At 36.5% G+C, this 24480-nt stretch overlaps 1 pseudogene; it reads right to left on the bottom strand.

Annotated features, from left to right (window-relative positions):
• Positions 1 to 13441: 13441 nt before the first annotated feature.
• LOC132418136 (vigilin-like) lies at positions 13442 to 23322 on the bottom strand (annotated as a pseudogene).
• Positions 23323 to 24480: the final 1158 nt, after the last annotated feature.

Here is a 24480-nt window from a genome sequence, read left to right as displayed (position 1 = left end):
TGGGATCCTCCCAGACTGGGACACGAACCCGTGTCCCCTGCATCAGCAGGCAGACTCTCAACCACTGCGCCACCAGGGAAGCCCTCTGTTTTGTATATAGATTCATTTGTATTATTTTTTAGATTCCACGTATAAGTGATATCATATAATATTTGTCTTTCTCTGTCTGACTTACTTCACTTAGTATGATATTCTCTGTGTCCATCCATGTTGCTGAAAATGGCAATATTTCATTCTTTTTTTATGGATGAGTAATATCCCATTTTATATATATATATGTGTGTGTGTGTGTGTATACATACACACACATATATAACACATTTTCTTTATCCATTCACCTGTTGATGGACACTTTGATTTGCTTCCATGTCTTGGCCGTTATAAGTAGTGCTGCTATGAATATTGGGGCATTGGAGTGCATGTGCCTTTTCAAATTACAGTTTTTGTCTTTTCCAGATATATGCCTAGGAATGAGATTGCTGGATCATATAGTAACTTTATGTTTAGTTTTTTAAGGAGCTTCAATACTGTTTTCCATAGTGGCTCTACCAATTTACATTTCCATCAACAGTATAGGAGGGTCCCCTTTCCCCACACCCTCTCCAGCATTTATTATTTGTAGACATTTTGATGATAGCCATCCTGACTGATGTGAGGTGATATCTCATTGTAGCTTTGACTTGCAATTTTCTAATAAATAGCAATGTTGAGCATCTTTTCATGTGTCTGTTGGCCATCTGTATGTCTTCTTTGAAGAAATGTCTATTTAAGTCTTCTGTCCATTTTTGAGAGGATTGTTTGTTGTTTTGATATTGAGTTGTATGAGCTGTTTGTATATTTTGGAAATTAGCCCATTGTTGGTTGCATTGTTTGCAAATATTTTCTCCCAGTCCATAGATTGTCTTTTTGTTTTGTTTACGGTTTCCTTTGCTGTGCAAAAGCTTTTAAGTTTGATTAGGTCCTATTTTTAAATTTTTGTTTTATTTCTTTTGCCTGAGATTGGTCTAAGAAAATATTGCTATGATTTATTTCAGAAAATGTTCTCTTCTAGGGGTTTTATGGTGTCATGTCTTATATTTAGGTCTTAAACCATTTTGAATTCATTTTTGCATATGATGTTTAAGATTGTTCTAATTTCACTGATTTACATGAGGCTCTCCAGCTTTCCCAACACCACTTGCTGAAGAGACTCTCTTTTCTTCTTTGTATATTTTTGCCTGCTTTGTTAAAGATTAATTGACCATAGCTGTATGGGGTTATTTCTGGGCTTTCTATTCTGTTCCATTGATCTATATGTCTATTTTTGTGCCAGTGCCATGCTGTTTTGATTACTGTAGATCTGAGTATTGTCTGAGGTCTGGGAGGGGTCTGGTGACATCTTGATTACCTTTTCCTTCCATAAGAAATCACATTGACCTACTACATTAATGATATTAAGCTGATTGGATCTCATGGGGAAGAAATAGCAACTACCCAGGACTTACTGATAAGACATTTGCATGTCAGATGATAAGACATTAATCTGACAAAAACTCAGACCCTTCTGCATCAGTAAAATTTCTAGTGGTCTAGAAGTATGGGGCATGTTGAGATATCCCTTCTAAGGTAAAGGATAAGGTGTTGCATCTGGTTCTTGTTACAATCAAAAAAAGGTACAATGACATATGGGTCTTTCTGGATTTGGGGACAATATATTCCTAATTATGGTGTGCTTTCTGAGAAGTTATTAATTTCGAGTGGGGCCCCAAAATAAGAGAAAGCTCTGCAACTGGTACAGGATGCTGTGCAAGCTGCTGTGCCACTTGTGCCATATGATTTATGAGACTTAAAGTTGCTTGATATTTCGGTAGCAGATAGATATGCTCTTTTTAGCCTTTGGCAGGTCCCTACTGGCGTCACACAACAGGTCCTTGGGATTTTGAAGAAAAGTCCTCCAATCCTCTCCAAGTAACTACTCTACTTTTGAGAATCAGCCTTCGGTTTTCTACTGGGCCTTAGTAGAGACTAAATGCTTAACAATGGGACATCGATTTACTGTGCAATCTGAGCTTCCATCTTGTAGTAGGTGTTATCCATCTCACCAAGCCATAAATTTTGGTATGCAGAGCAATGTTTCATGCTATAGACTTAATATTTGTTCCTCCACCACCCAAATTCATATGTTGAAACCTAGTGATGGTATTAGGAGGCAAGGCCTTTGGGAGGTGCTTAGGTCATGAAGGTAGAGTTCTAATAAATGGGATTAGTAATCTTATAAAAGAAATCCCACAGAGCTCCCTATCCTTCCACCATGGGAGGTTACAGTGAGAAGATGGCCATCTATGAGGTAGCAGACCCTCATCAAATCCCAAATCTGCCAGCACCCTGATATTGGATTTCTCAGCCTTCAGAACTTTGAGAAATAAATTTCTGTTGTTTATAAGCTACCTAATTTATGGTATTTTTGTTATAGCAGCCCAAATGTATTAAAACAGAAATTGGTACCAAGAAGTATGGTACTATTGTAACAAACACCTAAAATGGGGAAGTGGCTTTGGAACTGGGTAATGGGTAGAGGCTGGAAGAATTTTGAGGTGAATGCTAGAAAAGGCCTACTTCGCTGTGAATGGCCTGTAAGGGCAATTTTGATGAGAGCTGAGAAAGTAAAGAGGAGAGCTATAGAGAAAGCCTCAAGCTTCTTTGAGAATACATGTTGTTTATTGCTCTGATATGATTTCAGATCCATTTGTTATGACTTAAGTGAAGTTGTTTTAATTTACTTGTTTATGACAAAGACAAAAAAATGGTCATTTTTAGAAGTAAAGTTGTACTGATATAAGAATGAAGTAAGTTGTGTCAGGATGTCAGCATCTCATGTCTTCTCGATAAAAACTTAGTAGCTCAGTTGCTGAGGGGCCCAGCTAGGGGCTTATTGATAAGAATATGTGAAGAAGCAATAGTTATTGCAAGGAGACATTAGAATAAATACTGAGAATTTGTTAGTAATATCTGAGAGTATTGGTCTGGGCAAAAGATACCCTTTGCTGATCTAGCTCTCTGAAGCTCTTGAGGAACTTGCTCCAGCCATGGCCAGGCTACACTTGGTTGGTAGTGGTGATAAACCATGCAGCAGTCTCAGGAAGAGAAGGAACATCTATTCCTGTCTTGGATAGGCACTCCATGCAGGCAGTGGAGAAAGCCAGGCAATGGTCCCTGGAGCGATAACCCTCAGAATAAGTGGCTTTTATTTTTGCTCTGGCAGGTAAATGTCAGCTGTCGTTGGCAAAGCTGTCTTTCCTGAGAATCTAAAGCTTGTGAAAAAGGTATACCTTGAACTTAATTTGGACCTTATTTCCGTCATCTCCTGTTGCCTGGAAAAATAGTGTAGTCAATTTGTCATTTGTTTGGAGTATGTTTATTTGTTTATTGGTTCATTAAAATACATTACCCTGTATGTTATTGGCTTGTGAAATTTCCACAGTGAACCTATGTTAAATAAACTATTGGCAAAGACAATCTCAGTGTCTGAGCATATTCGCCATCCCCAAAACAAAACAATACCTAAGTTGTTGTGAATACAATGTTGGTAAGAATATGAATGGCAAAGGCCATTCTGATGAGGTCTCAGATGGAGATAAGAAACATGTTATTGGAAACATGAGAAAACGTAATCCCTGTTTTAAAGTGGCAAAGAACTTGGCTAAACTGTGTTCATGTTTTGAAGAGCCAGGCTTTGTTTCATTAACTTTCTCTATCATTTTCCTGTTTTTATTTTCATTTATATTTATTCTTAGCATTATTTTTTAATTTATCATCTTGCTTTCATTTATCTTGCTCTTATGTTTATAGTTTCTTGATGAAGGAATTTAGATGATTGATTTCAGAACATTCCTCTTCCTAAAGCAAGTATTTTGGACTACAAATTTCCTTCTCAATACGTGTTGTCATCCTCCATATTTTGATATGTTGCATTTCCATTTCATTTCATTCTATATTCTTGTTTTTCTCCTCTGAAACATTCTCTTTGACCCATATATTGTTTAGAAGTGCACTGTTTAATTTCCAATTGTTTGTAGACTTGCTTGTTATCCTTCTGTTATTTATTTCTATATTGATTCCAATGTGGTCAGAAAATATGTGCTGTATGACATCATTTTCAAAAAAATTATTGAGCTATGTTTTCTGGCCCAAGATAAGTTAGATCTTAATGAATGTTCCATGGGCAACTGAAAAATATATTCTACTCTGATTGGGTGCGGTATTCTATGTATGCTACTTACCTCATATTGCTTGATTTTGTTCTGTTGTTTTACATTCTTGTTCATTTTCTGTCTAGGAATTCTACAAGTTACTTTTGAATTCAACAAGTATAATTGTGTATTTTTCTCTTTTTTTCTGAGGTCTACTGTATCTATTATTAACAGAGACATTTCTGATAAGTTTCAGTTAATGTTTGTATAACACATCTGTTTTCATCTTTTTACTTTCAACCTACCTATACCATTGTATTTGAAGTGAGTTTTTTGTAGACAGCTTTTTGAGGGATCATTTTTTAAATATTTATTCTGTCAATGTTTGTCTTTAATTGGTGTATTGAGACTATTACATTTAAGGTCATTATTGCTATATTATGGCTTAAATATGCCATCTTATTATTTCTTTTCTATTTCGGTCTTCCCCTTCTCTTTCCTCTGTTTCTCATTTCTTGCCTTCCTGTGGATTGCTTGTACTGTTTTTGTGATTCCATCTTGATTTATATGTAGTATTTTGATAATATGTAGTATTTGTGAGTACATCATGTTATTTATATTTTTCTTAGTGGTTGTTCTAGTTATTACAGCATCAATATATAACATCACAGTTTACTGGTATCAACATTTTATCACTTTGAACCAAATCTAAATACTTTGCTTTAATTAATTACCTTTGTTCTTACCACATTTTAAATATAATTGTCTTATTTCCTGTGTGTACATTAAGCACTACATCACATGGTGTTATTATTTTTACCTCAACCATCAAATATGATTTAATGAACTCATGAGAAGGATACTCTATTATATTGCTCCTGTTTTTAAACATCCCAGCATTCTTCTTTCCTTTCTAAAGTTCCAAGCCTTCTTAAGTTTCATTTTGTCAATACTTTTTGTTTAGATAACTTTACCTATTAGTTATTGTTGTCTTTTTTTTTCTTTTTTCTTGGCCTTGTGGTATGTGATATCTTAGCTCCCCAGCCAGGCATCAAATCCGTGCCCCCTGCAATGGAAGTGCAGAGTCCTAACCACTGGACCGCCAGGGAATTCCTTTTAGTTTTTCTTTAAGATTAAGTTTACCAGTAGTAAATTTTCTCAATTTTCCTTTGTCTGAGAATGTCCTTTATGCTTTCTGGTGAAAACGATTGTATTAGGAAATTAGAAAGCCACTACCTTTTTCTGCTGTGCTGGAGTCAGGTGATGAGGAAAATATGCTAACCTCTCTGAATCTTGGAAAACGTAAGGAGCTATTTAGGGAACAGATTTTCAATTGGTGTTCAGCTGGAGTATGATGGGTATCATTTAAAAGCTTTTATGTTCTGTTAGACCACACTTTCCCCTATCTTTTGGTTAGGGAGAGTAGGCTTTTCTCTTAGTGTTTCTTGTCTGTGGTTATTGATGGTTTGGGTTACAGATTTCTGCAGTATGCAGTCCAAGATACATGATATGTTTATATATGATATAGTTTATATGATGAAACATGAAGTATGCATAAAATAATTCTGCTGCACACTGAAGTACAATGCTTATTTCAAGGAACAGCACTTGTGTGACTGTTTTAGTTGCAACCTGAATAAGCCATTTTTTTCATGGCTACAAATTTTACTTGAAAAAATGAGTGACAAGCTACATTTATTGATACTTTGGTATGTAGTATAAAATTTCTTAAAAATTAATGAAGGGAGCCTGCCAATCAAAGAAAACAACATGCCTCATTTGTTACTAATAATAAAAGATTTCAGCTTTTAAGTAAAAATTGGAATTTTGGAAAATGTATACCTGCCAGTAGGAGCTTGACATCTCTCTATTACTAAAGTTGTTTTAATGATGAGATCAATGGTGATATCAATAAATACAATGTTAAAAATATACACTGAAATGTGTCAATAAATGGAAATCCTTCATGACTTAGAGGAATATTTTCCAAATTACTAATGAATGATGTTATGAATTCTTGCATGGTAAAAATTTTATTCAAAGTGCAAGAGGGTCCAATATACTTTAATTTGACAAAGTAAGAAGAGTTTATTGATAGTCTCACATTGCAACTAACTTTTAAGAAATGATCACTTGTTGAGTTGTGATATTGCATCTAAGATTATCCACAATTAGACAATTGAAATATTCTTCTCCGTTTCCACTATATTTCTGTATGAGGCCAAGTTTTCTTCATATCAGTGCATTGTAATAGCATATCAGAATAGATTACAGAATACAGAATCAGGTATGAAAATCCACCTGTCTTTTATTAAGCTAAATATTCAAAAGACTTACCAAAAATGTCTTAGACAAAATGTTTGTCAATCAGAAGTTTATGTTAAATAACTGTGGCAAGTACAAGTTCAGAATCAACTTCAGTTTTCAACAAAGATCATGATTTGCTTTGGGGAGATGCAACGGCAGCAAATCAAAGCTGTAAGCCTACTTTTCCAATGGCTCAGAAACTCCCAGGATAAATATCCACTTTCCCTTCTTTTTGGGGGGGAGGGTGATTTTACATCTCATGCCTGGGGATTCTTTACTTGCTTGCCTATCGAATCTACTCCCAGCTCCCACCTGTTGAAGCACCTGAGTACAGCAACAAATCACCCAAGGTGGATATCCTTTGTCCACAAGTTACCCACATATTTCCACCTACTGACATCTCCTTATTTATTTTCTACAAATAAACCACTGAAAGGCTAGGCTTGACCTTATAATTTCAAAATCTTTAGAATTCTGTGATTAAGTAGGTCTTTTGGGGGACAGATGGTCTTAGCCCATAGTCTCAAACATATTTGTGTACATACCCCAACCTCCAATTTCAAGCTGCATCCACATTTCTATCCATATCGCCTCTATAGTCAAGAAGAATTAACACCAACTACACAATCCATATTTGGGAACATAGACCCTATGAAGTGGACAAATGAACTCTGAGGTGTTGGGTAACCAGAGTATAATCTAGTATATGAAGTAGTGTGTGTGTGTTGCTGTGTGTGCGTATATGAGCAGTCTCTTTGTCTTGAAAGATCCTTGCCAAGTGAAAAGAGCTGTCTATGGATGAGTCACAAAACAGGGTCTTTAGGACAGTGCTTCTCAAATTATCTATAGTTAAGGATAAGTTTCTTTCTGTTCCCCAATATGTCACAAACCAATAATTTTGGAAAATACAATAAAACTGAATTAGTAAAAAAGCCTAAAAAGACATAGAGAGTTTACATCCATAATGAGAGCATAAGGAGCTCAGTAGACCCACTCACCAATTAAATAAGCATAACTGCTGAAAATTAGCAAAAATAAAATAAAAACAAAACAAACTAAAACAAAAGTATAAACACTTAAAGCATCTTGAAATTATTGTAAACACATACAGAAAATAAAAGAAAACATTTATTCAAGAAAATCACTTAATCTCAGTAAGATCAGGAGGAATCTATGGCACTTGAGCCACAAAACACTCCCTCCTCTTCTATCAGCTTGATGGAAGCGAACTCCAGGTTGCTGAGGCTAAGAAGATAGGGCTTCCTTTACCCTCAGCTCTCAACAAAGGTAGTTGGTATCTCACCAGGAGAAGCAGGCCACAGGCATTACTTATTCCCTCCAAATGTGAGTTGAAGCAGTTAAATTCCTGGTGAGTGCAGCCAAGAGGTTTGAGGTTCCCTCCTCCTACTCCTTTCTTACTAGCAAGATAAAAGTTATATCCCAGGAATCATGTATAACATTATTTTTTATGGCTGAATAATATACAGTTCTCAAATTTTCTTTATCCATTTATACACTGATAGGCACTTAGGTTGTTTCCATATCTTGGCTATTGTAAATAATGCTTCAATAAACTTAGTGGTACATATATCATTTCATGTTTGTGTTTTTGTTTTCTTGGGATAAATACCCATAAGTGGAATCACTGGATGATATGGTAGTTCTAATTTTAGTTTTTTGAGGAATCTCCATACTGTTTTCCATAGTAGCTGTACCAAATGGCATTCTCACCAATGGTGCACAAGTGTTCCTTTTTCTCCACATCTTTGCTAGTAAGTTCAACATCTGTGTTTCCTCAGAGTCACCTTATATTAATTACTTTATTTTCTGTGTATGGGCCATACTTTCCTATTTCTTTTCTTGTCTTATCATTTTGTAAAAACTAGATGTTTTAAGTAATAGAGTTCCAACTATGGAAATCAGATTCTATTCCTTCTGGAGTTTGTTGTTGTTACTGCTGTTGTTGTTGTTGTTGCTCTTATGAGTGGTTATTTGAAGACACAATCTTATAGAAGAAAATGAATAAAAGCTATGAGGTTATCATTTATTTTTCTGCCCATCAGTGTATAAAATAATATCCTATCTCTAAATGAAAAATAGTCAATTCCTCTGTACTATGGCATACTAGTGATATTCTAGCATTAAACTGTTAGTACTCACTTCTAGGTAGACATCTTTAGATGTACTCCCTAACCATTCTTAATTTAAGGTTAGAAGAGGATCTAAAAAATCTACTATGATCCATTTCTCTCCTGTATCAAGGAAAGGTCCAAGAAGCAAAGGAATCTAGTCATTAGAACTCACTTTTAAACATGTTGGTCAATGGATTGATACCAGTAGAGAGGCATGTCCTTATCAATGAAATGTTATTAGCAGGATGTCCTTGGTTTGAAAAACAATTAATGGTAAATAATCCCAGAATGTATGAATTTTTGAGGAATTAATCCTTGTAAAATAATATATAATCTCTCTAACTCTCTGAGTATAAAATGCAGATGGTTCATAACCTAAAATGCTCTGGGTTGTGTGAGGTCACTGATAACCTTACTTATAGTACTTTCCTTTGAACTCAGACCCAAAACACATCTGTTGTGAGAAGCAAATATCTCAGGAATTTATCTCAATGTTCCAGACTATTTTCCTCTTTTTATGGGCCTGTTGATTGCTGGGATCCTTGAAATTATTTGTAAAGCTTCATATTACATAAGTGTGCTTATTCAAGTAAGGCTGAGTTGATAATCTTATCCTGTGAGTTATTTCAAGGACCAAGAAGGGAACAAAGGGGACAAGTTTTGAATTCATTTTGCTTGTCCACTATCTCTTGGATCGAAAATAATCAAGTAATTAGAATATGAACTTCAAAGATATGTCACAATGTGGGCTTGCTGATCTTGTCTGGCTCTTGGTGAAACGTCAAAAATGTTCAAAAAATAAAGAAAAGGAAGAATTATTAGTTTTCATAAAGTCCTTTGGGGCTCAAGATACAGAAACATCATTATCTCCAGTTCAGGAAACTGTTAATTTTGATTCTCCAGATGAAACAAATTTGAAATAGGGGGAATGCTTCCTAGTGATTTCACAGACTTATGATTTTCCTTAGCACGTGGCAATGGACTAAAACATAAAACTGAAAATATCTGCTCAGAGGAGATAGTGAAGGCTATGTCACTAAGCTGAGACTATATTCCTATAGTACTGGAGTAGCAGATATGTTGGGCTCAAAAGGAACAAGAAAGTTTGTATAAGGAAACTTGTTCAAATTAGACTTGGGCTACAACCACTGCAACTATATGAACTGCACCTGAAGTAAAAAATGTCTCAAATGACAAAATCTGGGGTGTACACAATTTGCTAAGATAAATATATTTCCCAAGATATGGTGATTTTATAATGTCAAAGCTTTCCTCACACTTACTTATGGAGAGGCTACAACCAAGATTTTTCTCTCTCTACTTTCTATTACTCAAGTATTACTGAGCATTTGTTATAGAATTTGACTTTATTAACTACTAATCTTGTGAAATTATATGATTTCATCCATGCTTTCTTCTGGAAATTTCACGTTTGATTTTATGATCCACTTAAAGTTTCTACAATTGTTTGGAATGAGGAAAAGATAATTTTATTGTTTTCTATATGACTTTCCAGACATCCAAGCTGTAGTGGGTTGAATGGTGACCACCACCCCCTATAAGGCATCCTTTCATTCTCACCCTTGGAGTTTGTGAATATAACCTTATTTGGGAAAAGGATCTTTGCAGATATAACAGAGGTTCTCAAGATAAGATTATCCTCAATTACCTTGGTGTGCTTAAATCCAATGACTAGTGTCCTTATAATAAAAAAAGGGGGAAGACAGACACATACAATAGAAAAAAGATGTGAAGATGGAGTCAGAGATTGGAATGATGGGTCTAAAAGCCGAAGAACATTAAGGATTGCCAACCATTACCAAAATCTAGAAAAGGCAAGGAACAAAGTATCCCCTAGAGCATTTTGAGAGAATATAGGCCTGCCAAGACATTGATTCCAGACTTCTAGCATCTAGAACTGTGAGAGAATAAATTTATGTTATTTCAGACCACGAAGTTTGTAGTACTTTTTTTACAGAAGCCCTGGGAAAATATAAAACTACAAATAAATGAGATAATTTCCAGAAACATAAAACATCAAATTTGACCCAAGTAGGAAAAAATATCTCAATAGACCAAATGACCATGATAGAAAATACAGAACTTTCCCTTAAGAATCTATGAGGCCTAGATGGTTTCAGAGAGTTCATTCTATGAACGTCTAGAGTGTAAATAATCCAATTCTACTTAAAATATTTCAGAACATAGAAAAAGAGGGAAAACGTCCAAATTTAACTTTCAAGTATATTTAATCTTTGGAGTTTTATTTCTTTTTGGAAATTTTATGAGTAGTTTATTTTTGAATTTGTGTTTATTTCTATAATGCTGGTTTTGTTTTTTATTGTTATTGCTATTGTCTTTACATAACTTATTTAAATTTTTCCCCCTTAAAACTCACTGGCCTTTTTTTTTGAACATCTTTATTGGAGTATAATTGCTTTACAATGATGTGTTAGTTTCTGCTTTATAACAAAGTGAATCATCTATACATATACATATATCCCCATATCTCTTCCCTCTCTTAATATTCCATCTAATCTCATTGCAGATACTCTGATCGTTTTGTTGAATAACATGGCTAAACATATTTAAAAATAAAATATAGAAGAGGAAATTATTTATTTAACCTTGGGGTAAATTTAATTAATGCATCAATCTGACTCATTTCAGTGCCCAATAGTGGCAAAATCTAAAATAACATCCAGCGGTTCTAGTGAGCAATTGTTGATATTGGAGATGGAGCTCATGAGGGTAAAACATAAATATCTGGTATGTTGCTAGTAATGTTTTCCAAAGATGGATAACCATAACTCAGATTCACCTGAAGAATAATGGTTAAGTTTAATGTGTTAGGACAAAAAGCTAGGGTACATGTCTATCTATAATCATAAAAGACATTGACTCAGTGGCATAAAATCAATATTATGCTAAAATAATGTCTATCAGGTCAGGCTAGTAACACCAGTTGTTGATGAAGATGTGGACCACCAGGAACTCATATACTTCTTGTACAAAGAAAATTTGGTAAAGCTTAGTTGAATTGCATATACATATATCCTAACCTAGGTGTGTATGTCCGTTACCTTGACCCAAGCATCCTTCCTCCCCAACCTGCCATCCAGGCCCACCTTTGTAAGAAGAGCAGCTTGGCATGATGAAGCAAGTGATGGTATCAGAATTTTCACATTGTCATGTAAAGCCTTTAATTCTAAATGCCAAAGCAAAAACAAAACAAAACAAAATTAAGAGATATCAAATATTCAGTAACACTAGACATTTGCGGTGTTTTGGAAAGGCTATATGCATGTATACAGAAGCTTGAGACTATTTAAAAGAAAGTGAGCCACTCCTTAAAATTTGGTCATCATCATTAATATTAAGGTCTGTCTCCATTTCCCCTCCTTTGACAAACCCTCATATCCCATATAAGGGTGTTTTTCAGATTAATTCATCTAACTATAGCTTCATCAGACCCAGAGAGCATTTGGATATAGAAAGTTTACTGGAAAATCATCTTAGATGAACACCTGTTGGGGAATGAACAAAGCAGAATTGGGCAGAAAGTTTAATGTTGATGTAGTCCCAACAATGGAGACATCTGAGCTCACAGTGAGCGCTACACTTAAGATGGCCAAGCAGAGTTGTCCTAAAATGAGGAAACAGGGCTGGGTTGACTACTCATTGGATTGATGCTACCCCTGGGAAGGAGACATGCCTTGGGCAAGGTGACTCACTTCAGATGAGGAAAATGCTGGTGGTGAGTAGATGTAAACACTAGACATCAGCTGTTTACAGCAGCATCTGAATGAGTAGTAAGTGCTTCTATCATACAGGGAGGATCTTATTGGTGACCCACAGAATTCACTAAAATAACACTTGTTACCATTACCCTAAGGTTTTACCAGACTTAATAGATCACTGGAAAATAGATGAAAATACAGTCTCTTGGGTTTGACATTTTTTCCCAAGGAAGCCTTTTGTAAAGTATGTCTGGGGAATGAAAAAAAAAAATCATGGAAATCTTAATTTACCAAATTGCAATTAGAAACATCATCTGAAAAACCAAAGCAATTCTAAGTAACCTGATAATATTTTTTACATTCCTTGGCCTTTCATATCCCTTCTAACATCACTGCTATGTTAATTTTGATATGCAATCACTCCAACGCCACAGCCAGCACCTAATCATGATATCCAAAGTTTATTTTTCTTTCTATTCTATAAGCCACATTAAATGAACATTTTGGTTGTTGGCAAAGAATCTGTTTGCACTCTACAAAAGAGAAGATCAGGAGTAATGCAAATAAGAATACATGGAAAAAGGGTAAAAATAGCATAATCAGTGCTATTTTTTTAGCACTAATCAGTGCTAAAAACTAAAACAATCAGTTTTAGCTTTTGTGAAGTCAAACTTCATGCCTTGGGACGATGACACAGATGTAATCTCCTTGCCACATTATTGAGTTCTCATAATGAAAGTTAAGTGAACAATGACATGCTAAGCAGATCATGAAATTCAGGAAGCATGTGGTAGTTGTTTAAAATTTTAATGAAATACTTTTAAAACTTTAAAACAATGGAAAGTTTGTCCCATAAATGAAATTTCAAAGGCAGGTCCTGAGTGGAAATTAGACACTACATTGGTAATTACTGGACTCACACAGAATTGAGCACTTCACTTTCACTATAACGTATTTTGGAGGATTTTAGGAGAGATGTATTGGAGTCAAAGTATAAGAAATGTACAAATGATCCAGAAGTTGGGTCTGTTTAGAGATAATTTTTGACATCTTTCAGTAAGCTTGCTGGAAAAAAATTTCTGGGTTTTGGTCATTATTTGCATCTCCAAGGGTGAGTCTTAGAGTCCACTTGAGGATCCAAGCTTGGAAAATATTCAGAGCTGTTCATGTCAGGGATCTTTTGAATGGTGTTTGCAGTACAGGGAACATCTTTTTCTGCAAAACTCTTGGATGGAATATAGACTAAATCACACAGAGTGACCTTCTTCATATGCTCCTTCTGTAACTCATGCTTTGGAACAACAGCCAGAAAATATTCCTCAAGACTGAGGATGTGATTAATTGCTTTTGTGACTTTATTAGGGAGTCCAGTCACAGTGACGATGTTTGCATCTTGGACTCCTCTAGGAGGGAAAGAGATGCCAAACTGAAATTGATACATGATTTTATGAATGGCTTTTCCACGGGATCAAATAATGTGGCCATGAACACGATAGTTTAGTGAAATTTGCTTAGTAACTGTTTTTTCAAACTTTTGCACCATTTCCATTATTGTATCCCGAGCGGCTATGGTGTTATTTTTATATCCAATGTTTGTGATTTCGTCTTGTATCTCATTGCTCCCTTTACTTGGAAAATGGATAGTAACTTTATGCTCTAAACCAATTTGAGCAATAACTAACCCCTTCTGACCAATGATCTTGGGGTACTATTTGGGGTCTAATGTGAACTTGAGTCTGAAATTTCTTAATGATCGATCATCTATTTCAGTTTGTAAAGCTTTGACTTGTTCTTGTAATCTAGCCTTGGCTTGTTCTACATTTGCAGCAAGGCCAGTGATGGAAATGATATCAGACTCTAATTCAAATGCTGATACCTGTATATTAACTTCAAACTCATCCATTATCTTGTGTATCCTACTTCCTTTCTGACCAATGATGTAATGATGTAGATCAAAGGGCACATCTACTTCAGCAGTGACAGGAATTAAAGCCTTAAGGGCTTCCATGGCTGCTTCACACTTTTCCTTTTGGCCTGAGATAAATATGGTGTCACATTTTGTTGGGGAAATAGAAGCAGCTCCTGTAGTGCTCTCTTCCCTTTCCTTATTTTCTAGAACAGCTGGCTGTTTATTGGTAAGTGAAATCTCCTCTTTCTCTGGGAATTTGATTTGAACGCTATAATCTCTAGTGATTTGTCTGATCCAAGAACATATTGGTCCCATGAAAAACTGAGGGAACTTCTGGGGAATAACACATTCTGTTGCTACTTCATTGTCCAAATCCCCATTAACCTCTTGAATATGTTTATTGACTGCTTCTACACAGGCTCTGCTCCTTTGATTGTGACTTTGTTACTCTGTTTTCCTGAACATGAAAAGTTAATAATCACACCACCATACTCCTCAGTCATCTCCTGTAACACCTGGCCCCTTTGCATAAAAAAGTGCTGGTCATACATGGGATTTATCAGTATGTTGTCCTCTACCACATTATCTAGATTTGTAATTAAACCGTCTAGTTTCTTTTGTGCATCTTTGACAGACTTCTCTGTCCCTATAATAGTTAACAAGTCTTGATCCTTGTCCTCAGGGATAGGGAAAATGATACATGCTCTAGTCTCTTCACAGACTTTGGGAACATTGCCTCCATTTTTACTCATGAGGAATTTATGATACTCTGGCTTGAAATGGAGGACCACAGAATAACTCTTGGTTTGCTCTTCTACTAGTTGCAGCAGCTTTTTCTTGGCCACCTCCACATTTTGGTCAGGTCCCCTAATAACGACTCTTTGAAGTCCCGAGTTGTTTTTTGGAAAGTGGATATGGATACTTCCACATTCTTCCGTGACTGCACCAATCAAACCGTCTTTAGAGTCAATAAAGGATTTGTGTAGATTGGAAGGAATAGAAATTTCTAGTTCTGAAATATTGGCTATATCTTTCTGAATTGAAAGAATCAAATCACGAGCCACTTCACAGTTTGCTGGCTTTCCACTGATGACAATATTTTCTGAGTCGCTATTTGCTAATGAAAGATTAATTTTGGTGTTGCTTGCTGCACAGATTTCTTTGATGTTTGCACCTCCTTTTCCAATGATATTTTTGTGAAGCCTTTTGAAGATGAGAATAGTTATGGAATAGGTACTTTCTACAATGTCTGTCACCACATTCTCCAAATATTACGTGCATTTTTCTAATTCATTTCTTGGTCCTCTAATTTGGACAATGTCACTTTTTTTTTTGTGCTGGGTCAGGAAAAGTAATTAGAACCTCTGGAAACTTCTTACGGATGTCATGTATCCATTCACCTTTCTGCCCAATGATTGCGTGGTGAAATCTTTGCTCAATGATTAAGTCATTGTGCTCATTTTCTAAATGAGAAGCAAGTTCAAGAAGTTCTTTCTTGGCTTGTTGGGCACCATGAGATTCCCTCTCAATGCTGATCTAGTTATTCTTTGCATTTTCAGGTGAGATTAGCACAGAAACTTTATTCCTTTCTTTAATCCCATTTATGATAACACCTTTCTTCCTTGTCAGGAGTTTGTGAAACTTATAGTCAACATTAATCTCTGCATAATCCATCCTGTTAATAAGATCTTTTACTATGACCTCAATTTGTTCTTTAGCATAATTAACATCTTCTGTCAGCGCTTCTATTGTAATTTTATCTTCTCCAGTAAAATGTATGTGAACTTTTGGCATGTTCTAAGTAATTGTAGATATATTATAACCTTTCTTACCAATAACAAATCTGTGAAGCCAGGAAGGTACAGAGATAGAGGAAAGAGTGTAAACTTTGGTATTTGAGTAGGCTTCAGTAAATGCCTTCCTTAAACTTTCAGGCTTACAATGATATGTCACAGAATCTGACATGCTCTGTGAGGGTGAGATCTCTATTGAAACTCCAGTTCTTTCCAGGATCTCCTGGACGGAATTATTTTGGGGACCTATGTACATTTGTGCTGCAACTTCCTCTCCACATCTATGGATGTGGTTTTCTCTGTAGTATTGTCAAAAATCTTCTTTACACAAGCCTGATCCTGATCTAGTTGTTGCTTTTTTCCAGGAAAGCTTATTTGTATCTGATTGGCACTAGATGGTGAGATGTGGATGTGGTCCTCCATTTCCTGTAGGATTCTGTCAAAAGTTTTATTGGATGGTCCAGCAATGAAAGGATGAAATGCTTTTCCCACATCTAACCTTTCTTCAGCACACTTGTCTTGTTCAGTAGACATAAGTAAGACTTCATGTGGAGCCTTTTTCATGATCTCTTTGGTGCCAATAGTATTGATCCAGGTGCTGTGGTTAACTGGGCATAAGGTCTGAATGTTGGTTGCAGCTTTTTGTTCTAGGTCTTGCAGTTTTTCACCAGTCTTGCCTAGCAAGACTAGCAAAGCAAAGATGTTCTTTGGGAATGGAAGCTGTAGTTAAAACTTGTTTCTTAAAACATGCAAAAATCTCCTTCTGAGCTTTCGTGACAGATTCTGGCTTACCAGAGACTATAATGTAGAGGCATTGGTTTTTGACAAAAGTTATTTCTAGGTTGGCACCAGTTCTTTGCATGAAGTCTAGATAGAATTTTGCTTGTGTACCTTCCTCAAACAGATTCACATAGTGTTTCTCCTCCAGAGGCACATAAAACCTTGAGTGATGACTGATGTCATGATAAGTTGACTATTATTGTTTGAGGATGCAGCAGGCTCCTGAGCATTTTCCAACCAACTTGTTTTCTCTAGAAGTTCAGCGAATTTATCTTTGGAGTTTGGCGTGTCAAGATCCTCTTCTGAATTTAAAGCAGTAAAATCATTATCTTTTTGAATGTATCTACTTGGGTGCTGTTAAATTTTCTTTGTAATTCATAGTTGATTTTTAATTATTTAGAGGTATTGCAGCTACATGGTCAGTAGCCAGAAAATTCATCCTGTAGCTGCCTTTTTGCATATTACTGTGTGGGAAAAATAAATATTTTAAAGACATAATTCCTTTCCAAATTAATCTATAAACTCAAATCAATAAAAATTGAAATCCTAATATTTATAGAACTCATAAAAATGTCCAAGGTTCATCTATTCTACTGTTATGAGAGTACCAAGATAAGGTTCAAATTATAGGGACTGTGAGGAAACAGCCACCATTTTGTTAAAGAAGAGAAATATATCTTTTGATTATTCTTATCAGAGTCATCTCAAACCTCATTTTGCCTTACCCAGTGCCATCATTTTTTGACCTTTGGCACTATTGACTGCAAATTATTTTTGGAAAAATATAATTCTCTAGTCTTCAATAATACCATATTTACAGGGTTTCCTTATTTTCTTAATAGCTTTTTGAAGAATAATTTATATACTATAAAATTCACATAGTCTATGCATACAATTTAATGATTTTTAGTTAATTTACAGTGCTGTACAGCCATCACAACAACCCAGGCTAAGAACATTTCCATCACCCGAAAGAGCTTCCTCATGCTCATTTGCAGGTAATCCTGTTTCCACACCCAGGCAAAACTAATTTATTTATTTTTCCTCTATAAACTTGCATTTCCTGGACATTAAATAAAAATATTATCAAACAGTATAAGAGGGTCTTTTGTACCTTGTGTCTTTGCCTTTACAATCCGGTTTTTGGATTCAACCATATTATAGCATATATCAGTAGTATAATCCTTTTAATTGCTCAAAAATGCTTCAATTCTATTTACTTTTACCTTAATGACTGTTGTAACTCAATCTTCTTTCCTGGCTCCAAGACCTCCACTGGGACTCTATATACCCAAGTGTTACAGGATGCTCTTTTGGACTCCTTTCTTTGTCTATATTTTTTCCATATGTGATGTAGTTTACACTCATAACATTGAATATCATTGACAGACTGATGATCCTCAAATCTACTACTCCAACCCTGAAATGCAATGTGTATATGCATAAACCTTCTTCATATCATCACTTGAATGTCTAATAGTCCTTTCAAATGTAATATATCAAGTGAACGCTTGATTTTGTCCCCAGAATTTCTCTTCTTGGAATATTCTGAAACTCAGAAAATGTCCCCAGGGTTTTCTCCTATTTCTCAGGCCAAGTACTTGGCATCATCTTTGACTTCTCACTTTCTTTCACATAACACATGTAAAGTAAGAACATTCTTGTTAATCTAAGTCTGACCTATTCTCATCATTTCCATTCTACATTCTTAGTTTAAGCCAGCATGTCAATACTGTAACAAGTATTGAATTGCTATACCACTCCTACTCTTGGCTTCTTATGACCTATTTTCTACAAAACATTCAAATAAGAGGTGATGTCAGCATCATTGTTGTATAAAACATTCTTCCTTTTTGTCTCCCTTTTTAAACAATGAATTAAACATCCATCCACGGACAAAAACACCTTTGTGGGAGTTGTGGGATCCAGCACAGTATACCAAGGGATATGGAAGGAGTCTCACCCACCTGTGCATCTGGTAGGAGGTAGACAGATATCGGTATGGGCTGTGGAACTAGAAGAGCCAGCAAACCTGCCTCAACCCCTCTCACCACAGTCAATAAAAACAAACAAACAAACAAACCATGGAGAGTGCTGACCTGGTCAGATACCTACAGATGAGAGAGATTTTGCAAAAGTCCAGGCTTCCTGGGGTGGAAATTCCAACATGTCACTGGAGCAAAAAACAAAAAAAATCCTGTTTGGTCACAGTGGAGATGGTATCAGGAATTTTCCCAGTGTCACCATCCCCCAAGGCAACACTGCACAGGGCTGAAATATCTGGCAACTTTAACCTCTTCTGTGAGAAGAAAGGAGAGCACACATTGCTCAGCTATCCCACTAGTGCAGGATGCTGCTGGAGAAACACATTTCTTTCCAGCAGAACTCAGAGTACTAAGGCAGAAGCTCCATGGTTGGGAGGAGGAAGAAGATTGGGAAAAAGTCAGTGAATATCAAAGTGCATTAAAGTGACATAGTTCCTGCTGACTGTGCTCAGGACTTTAACAGGAGGTCCACCCAGGAGACTCTGGGAGTACCTGTCCTGAAGATCTCCTCAACAGGTTTGCAGGCATCCCTAATAGTGCAAATGCTAAACTCACACCTCTTCCCACTCTGGCCACATGCTCCCAAGTGCAATGGTGAAAGCAAGTCTGGTAAAAAGTGCTATCAGAAAAACAGACCAGGATTGTGGGCAAGGGAGAAACCACAAACTTGAGCTATAACACCACCTTCTGGGAAATAAGAGAGGTTTCTCAGGAACAAGAAAATAAAGGACACATATCATCACCGAAAGATAACAATAAATCTCCAATAACTGATCTCAATGGCAGATTTTTGCAATTTAGCTTATAAAGAATTCAAAATAGCTGTTTTGAAGAAACCTGGTAAGCTACAAGAAAACTCAGAGAAACAATTCAATGAAATCAGGAAAAAAATACATAAACAAAATATTTACTGAAGACATAGAAAATGTAATAAGAACCAAACAGAAATTGTGGAGCTGAAGAATTCAATGAATTAAATGAGAAATGTAATAGAGAGCATCTGTATCAGAGTAAAGCAAATGGAAGAAAGAATTGAAAGAATGGAAGTAAGCTAAAGGACAGGAATTTTGAAACAACCCAGTCAAAGTTGAGCAACAACAGAAATGAATGGGGAAAGAACAACAATAAAAGACTAAGTGATTTATGTGATTCCATCAAGAGACAATCATTAGAGTAATCAGGATCCCAAAAGGAGAAGAGAGGGAGAAAGGGGCAGAAACTTTATTTAAAGAAATAATAGCTGAGAACTTCCCAAACCCGGAGTGAGACTTGAAAGTCCAAGTTGACAAAGTCAATAGATAATTCTATTATCTCAGTGCAATAGTACATTCTCCAAGACACATTAGATGAAACTGTGAAAAATCAAAGATAGAGAATCCTAAAAGGAGCCAAGTGGGGGGAAATTGTAACTCTTTAAAAAGAAACCTCCATTAGACAATCAGCAGATTTCTCAGCAGAAACACTACAGGCCAGGGGAGAGTGTAATAACATATTTAAAGTGTTGAATGAAAAATTTGAAAACCAAGAATATTCTATCTAGTAAAGTTATCCTTCAGATCTGAAGGAAAAATGAAGACTTTTCTTGCCAAAAATCTGACAGCATTTATTACTACAAGACCTGCCTTTGAAGAAATGCTAAAAGGATTTCTATAAGCTTAAACAAAATGGCACTACTCAGTGACATGAAAACACTTGAAAGTATATAAAACATTGGTAAAGTTAAATATACAGTCACACTTAGAAAACTGCAACTTTTAATAGGATTGTGTGTTAACCACTTAACTATAATATAAAAGTTAAAGGAGAAGACTATTAAAAATAATTATAGCTACTATAATTTGTTAACAAATATACAATATAAAAGGAGGTAAATTGTGACATCAAAAATAAAAGACAGGGAGTGAAAGAACGAAGTTTGTGTAAGTGATCAAGATTAAGTTGCTATCACCTTGAAATTGACTGTTTTCTCTATGAAATATTTTATGTAAGCCTCATGGTAACTACAAAGCAAGATTTTAGAGTAAATGAACAAATGATAAAGAAAAGGGAAACAGAGCATACTAATATGAAAATCACCATTTTACAGAGGTGGGCAGAAACAGAAGGAAAAAGAAACAATGGATACAAAACATCCAGAAAGCAATTGATGGCATTGGTAAGTCCTTACATATCAATAATTTCTCTTAGTGTAAATGGGTATAATTTAACAATCAAAAGCCACAGAATGGCTGGCTGGATTTATTTTTTAAAGCAAGAGCACATTGTATGCTGCTTACCAGATACTCACTTTGACTCTAAAGATGCTATGTGAGACAAGTCAGACAGAGAAAGACAAATACTATATGGTCTTACTTATATGTGGAAACTTAAGCTGAACTTGTAAAAACAGAGTACAATATTTGTTACCAGAGGCTGGGGGTGGAGGAATTGGGGAGCTGTTGTTTAAGGGTACAAACTTGGAACTACTAGATAAATAAACCCTGGAGTCTAATGCACAGCATAGTGATATAGGCAATACTGTATTATAAACTCCATAGTTCCTAAGAGACTATATCTTACTTGTTCCCACCACAAAAAAATGATAATTACATGACATGTTAGAGGTGTTAGCTAACATCACTGTGGCAATTATATTGCAATATACAAATGTATCAAATCAACATGTTGATCACCCAAATGATACATAATGTTATATATCAATTATATCTCAATAAAAATGTTTAAAAAATGATAAATAACAGTCAAAAAGTTGATAAAGCATCAATAAACTCATACTCTTGTCCTTAATACTGTTGAGTGGGTTCCCACTGCAATTAGAATAAAATAAAACTATTAAGTAAAACTGTATGAAATTACCAATGCTTGATTATTTTTATCTATGAAAAGACATTTTATCTAATTCTTTTTGACCTTTTAAATCCTTTAGGACACAATCCCTTTCAACCTCAATTGTCTCATCTACCAGTCATGTTTCTATTATGTTACTGCTACATTGGTCCATCTGTTGTTTGGCCATGTCTTGTGCAATTATTCTTCAAAGCCTTACCATTTGCTAGTTCATCCATTTGCAAATCTCCTATTTCCAAGTCTCCTGTACTTTCCTCCTCTTATCATTCACTTCAAACATCATCTTAACTCAAATATCTCCTAAAAGATGACTTCTCTGCCTGACCTAACTAAATAAACTCTTCACTCTATCACTTTGCTCTTTTCTTTACTATTTTATTTACTTCAGTGACACAGTTAGGGTCTATCGCTATGCTTCCTAATACATACACACACACACACACACACACACACACACACACACACACACACACATTAGGATGTAAGTTCCTTGATTTCAAGAATTTGTTTGTTCATTGCTGTATTTTCATTGCCTAGTAGGGTGTGTCATGCTCCAAGAACTAAAAAATATGTTTTATGGTTAATAATTCAAATGACAAGCAGAAAAAATAAAACAATAAAATACAGCAAAAGCATATTCTATTGAACATAAAAAGGCACTTAAAAATCAATACAGGAGTGCCTTCAAGATGACAGAGGAGTAAGACATGGAGATCACTTCCTCCCAACAAATACATCAAAAATATATCTACATGTGGAACAACTCCTACAGAACACTTACTGAATGCTGGCAGAAGACCTCAGACTTCCCAAAAGGCACGAAACGCCCCACATACCTGGGTAAGGCAAAAGAAAAAGGGAAAAACAGAAATAAAATAATAGGGATGGGACCTGCACCTCTGGAAGGGAGCTGTGAAGGATGAAAAGTTTCCACACACTAGGAAACCTTTTCACTGGGGGGTGGGTGAGTGGGAAGCTTCAGAGCCACAGAGGAAAGCCCAGCAACTGGGGTGCAGAGAGCAAAGTGGAGAGATTCTCGCACAGAAGATCAGTGCCAACCAGCACTCACCAGTCTGAGAGGCTTGTCTGCTCACCTGGTGGGGCGGGGGATGGGGGTGGGGGCAGTTGGGAGTTGAGACTTGGGCTTTGGAGGTCAGATCCCAGGGAGAAGACTGGGGTTGGCTGCATGAACACAACCTGAAAGGGGGCTAGTGCACCACAGCTAACCAGAAGGAAGTCCAGGGAAAGCATTTGGAACTGCCTAAGAGGCAAGAGACCAATGTTTTAGGGTGTGTGAGGAGAGGAGATTCAGAGCACCACCAAAATGAGCTTCAGAGACAGGCACGAGTCACGGTTATCAGCACGAACACCAGAGACAGGCGTCAAATGTTAACACTGCTGCTGCAGCCACGAAGAATCCTGTGTGCAAGCGCAGATCACTATCCACACTTACCCTCCTGGGAGCCTGTGCAGCCTGCCACTGCCAGCATACTGCGATCCAGGGACAACTTCTCCAGAACACACAGCACACCTCAGGCTGTTGCAACATCGTGGGAGCATCTGCCGCCACAGGCTGGCCCAGCATTCCGTACCTCTCCATCCCCCCAGTCTGAGTGAGCCAGAGCCCCTTAATCAGTCGCTCCTTTAACCTCCTCCTGTCTGGGCAAAGAACAGACACCAGAGGGTGACCTTCATGCAGAGACAGGACCAAATTCAAAGCTGAACCCTAGGAGCTGTGCGAAAAAAGAAGAGAAAGGGAAATTTCTCCATGAAGCCTCAGGAGCAGTGGATTAAATCCCCACAATCAGCTTGATGTACCCTGCATCTGTGGAACACCTGAATAGACAACGAATCATGCCAAAACTGAGTCCGTGCACTTTGGGAACCACTGTAGAATTTGGGTTTGCTGTATGCGACTGACTAGTTTCTGATTTTTATGTTTATCTTAGTATAGTTTTCAGCACATGTTATCATTGGTGGATTTGTTTAGTGGTTTGGTTGCTCTCTTTTTATTACATTTATTTTTTAATTGAATAATATTTTTTAAATTTTTTATTTTAATAACTATTTTATTTATTTTCTTTCTTTCTGTTCTTTCTCCCTTTTCTACCGAGCCATGTGGCTGACAGGGTCTTGGTGCTCTGGCCAGGTGTCAGGCCTGAGTCTCTAAGGTGGGAGAGCTGAGTTCAGGGCATTGGTCCACCAGAGACCTCCCAGCCCTTCATAATACCAATCGACGAGAGCTCTTCCAGAGATCTCCATCTCAATGCTAAGACCCAGCTCCACTCAACAGCCAGCAAGCTACAGTGCTGGACACCCTATGCCAAACAACTAGCAAGACAGGAACACAACACCACCCATTAGCAGAGAGGCTGCCTAAAATCATAATAAGGTCACAGACACCTGAAAACACACTAACAGATGCGGTCCTGCCCACCAGAAAGAAAAGATCCAGCCTCATGCACTAGAACACAGGCACCAGCCCCCTCTACCAGGAAGCCTACACAACCCACTGAACCAATCTAACCTACTGGAGGCAGACACCATAAACAACAGGAACTACAAACCTGCAGCCTGCAAAAAGAAGACCCCAAGCACAGTAAGTTAAGCAAAACGAGTAGACAGAGAAATACACAGCAGATGAAGGAGCAAGGTAAAAACCCAACAGACAAAATAAATGAAGAGGAAATAAGCAGTCTACCTGAAAAAGAATTCAGAGTAATGAGAGTAAAGATGATCCAAAATCTTGGAAATAGAA

The sequence above is a fragment of the Delphinus delphis genome, chromosome X, assembly GCF_949987515.2.
Source record: "Delphinus delphis chromosome X, mDelDel1.2, whole genome shotgun sequence".
Lineage (NCBI taxonomy): Eukaryota > Metazoa > Chordata > Mammalia > Artiodactyla > Delphinidae > Delphinus > Delphinus delphis.
The sequence above is the reverse complement of the archived record's forward strand: the minus strand, read 5'-3'. Positions and strand labels throughout refer to the sequence as shown.